At 40.6% G+C, this 3,148-nt stretch overlaps 1 protein-coding gene across 1 annotated transcript in view; it reads right to left on the reverse strand.

Moving 5' to 3' along the window:
- Nucleotides 1-3,034: 3,034 nt before the first annotated feature.
- LOC106880856 (organic cation transporter protein) overlaps nucleotides 3,035-3,148 on the reverse strand; it is an 11,267-nt gene continuing 11,153 nt past the window's right edge. The window contains exon 9 of the mRNA XM_089361933.1: nucleotides 3,035-3,148. This exon is cut by the window's right edge and continues 377 nt beyond it. The gene's annotated coding sequence lies outside the window, so the exon portion shown is untranslated.

Below are 3,148 nucleotides of genomic sequence, written 5' to 3' on the forward strand. Positions count from 1 at the left end.
CCTCACAGTCCTACAGGTATTAATCCTCGCCTGCAGCGGCAGGAAGCGGTCACAACTGGAAAACCAGTTGTCTATATTGTAGCCTTTGTCAAACAGGTTTTCATTCAGCGACAACGCGGCATCAGTTGACACTAGAGTAGACGCTGGAAGATCCTGTCTGACCTGACAAGTATAGATTTTGTAATTTCACGTGTACCTACAGGCTCTGCCAGTTGACTGGCATACTTTATAAACCTTGATTCCAAAGCGGGCACGTTTAAACGGGTTGTATTCTTTGAAGCGGAGCCTTCTCTTGAATTTCCACAAACTCTCGTCCGTACAAAAGTCCTGTGTGTGGATATACATCATTCTGAAATTGTCAGCCACTTCATCAACGATAGGATGTATTTTGTGCAGTCTGTCATTATGGTTTTCGCCTGAGTTGAAACGTAGATTTTGAAGTAGCGCCAAAAATCGATTAAGTAGTATCGTTTCCGGAAAGAAAGGTGTCCACGTGGCTGGATCCCGATTCCAATATGATGCCAAGATTGGTTTCCTCACGATGTCCATCCATATCAGCAAGGCAAACAGAACTTTGATTTCGTTCCCTGTGGCTGGAAACCAATCACCGCCATGCCCGGGTCTAACATACTGGGGATGGTTTTCAGCATAGTCATTCATTTCGTCCGCTATGTATTGGAACATTTCATCCGTCAAAAACTCATGGAAGATTTCCAATAGCGAACTTCCATATTCAAGATTTGCTTTTATGCTAGGCGTACCAGTAAACCCATATCTCTCGCTCGCCACACGACATTCTGTTGTCGAAAGTTTTTCAGTGCTGCCCACCTGTACCGTTGATTCACCGGAATATCATCATCACTATCGGAATCATTTGTTTCTGAACTAGGAAAATACCCACTCTTCGAGTCATCGTCCGAACCGGAAGAAACGACTGGTGAGGTGGTGGAGATTGGTGTGGTTTGGCGCGATAACCGTAAATTTGACGAAAGAGCACGCGACGTCGAAGTGGACGGAGCCAGAGTGGCAGGACTGGTCTATTGGGTTGTAAATATTTACATGAAACATCTAATTGACCTATCAGTTGGCAGGTGAACCGGTACTAACTCAGACGATATGTCGAACGACATATAATTACCGACTTAAAGCATATACATTGCGTGCATAAATTTACATCAACAGTTTTAAAAGGGTTAATTCAAAGGTATTTGACTTAATTAGGCTTTATATTCAATATTATTGTTATTATAATCATATTTAGTAGTATTATTTGCATACATATCATTAATTATCAGAATCATTATTTTACTATAGATGGTAAGTCATGTTTATTTAAATCGTTTAAGCGTATATTTTGTCCATTGAAAACATCTCATAGCCTGTTCCTGTCTAGTACTGAATATGGATCCACACGGTTGTTAAGCAAAGTTATTACCACATAGCCACGCCTGCGCCTATATGCAGAATTTTAAAAAAATGAATAAACGATTCAGTCCCACTGCGTGGCACCTTGGGCAAGTATCTTCTACTATAGCTTCGGGCCGACCAAAGTCTTGTGAGTGGATTTGGTAGACGGAAACTGAAAAAAGCCCGTCGTATATATATATATATATATATATATATATATATGTATGTATGTATGTATTTATGTGTCTGTGTTTGTCTCCCCACCATCGCTTGACAACGGATGTTGGAGTGTTTACGTCCCTGTAACTTAACGATTCGGCAAAAATACCGTCAGAATAAGTAGTAGGCTTACAAAGAATAAGCCCTGGGGTAGATTTGTTCGACTAAAGACAATGCTCCAGCATGATCGCAGTCCAATGACTGAAACAAGTAAAAGAGTTAAAGACTAAAAGAGAATTCTATTATATTTGAAGAAGTATTGAGATCTTTTATGCGGTGAGTTATCCAAGTCGTATGTATCCCTGGTAGATACGACAGTGGGCTGAAAAGTTCATGCGCTGACTATGAAGGAATGGTGCTGGGGGCTATTCATTTCAGCGCTTCTTATTAACGACTGCATTATTTCTCTCCAGATAAACTGACATCGGACTATTCAAAGAACACTTTTGGAGTAACTGGTAGCGACTTCTCTTGAAAACGGGCAAAATTTGGCATCGTGGTGTTATCAAGTACCTGCAGAAAAAGAACTTATCTCCCAAGGGCATGGTAGCTACATTAGAGGATGGCCTTCCAGCTTTATCAACAGCCCAAAAGAGGGCAGCTGAATTTGGAAGGGGAAGAGAGAATTTTGAAGATGACCCGAGGTCTGGACTTTTCCGCCGATCCCCGTATATGTCATAGTATGCTGAACACTACAATTTTTGGTTTATAATTCGTACAAAGAAATACGTACCATGTTGAACTTTTACGTTTTACTCTCTCTATATACATCATTACCATTCATCTGCTTATCACTTTCATTACTTCCCAGTCGCTGTTATCTTTCTACCAACACCCGTTTTCTGATTCCTCTATGTTATGTATTTTCTCTCTTTCTATCAAACAACATATATTTCTCTATCCAAAGAAGCTATTCTTCAAAACCTCAGCACCCAGATTCCTTGATGACATGCGTACATATTGGAAAATGCGAATTAATGTTTATTCATATAAATCGTCCACAGACCACCGTTAGTTTCCACACCATTGTATCCAGAGAACACGTATCTGTTATGTACTGGAGAGGAATTAAATTAATGTCAAATTTTAGTCTTGTGTCAATGTTTGTAAATAATGATTTCTAATTTGAGCAGAATACCACCACCACCGCCGCCACCACCACCACCACTACCACCACCACCACCACCACCACCACCGCCGCCACCACCACCACCACTACCACCACCACCACCACCACCACCACCACCACCAACAACAACAACAACAACAACAACAACACTAGTAAACAATCACCTTCGTTACCATGTAACTAACGACTGACAGAGAGTCAAATATTTCGAAGATATACTCAACTATGAAGCACACAGATAATTTATGACACTGAAAATATTTGAGAACATAAATCAAATCGAGTTCTTATATTCCACTGTCTTGGCGCCCGTTCCATTCGAAAGGATTCTGTTACAGAACTTAATCGCTTCCCAATGTTGCCAGTCAGCTCGTCGCATATTTATTCCTTTAT

This window comes from Octopus bimaculoides, chromosome 13 (genome assembly GCF_046866305.1).
Source record: "Octopus bimaculoides isolate indiv1 chromosome 13, ASM4686630v1, whole genome shotgun sequence".
NCBI classification, from domain to species: domain Eukaryota; kingdom Metazoa; phylum Mollusca; class Cephalopoda; order Octopoda; family Octopodidae; genus Octopus; species Octopus bimaculoides.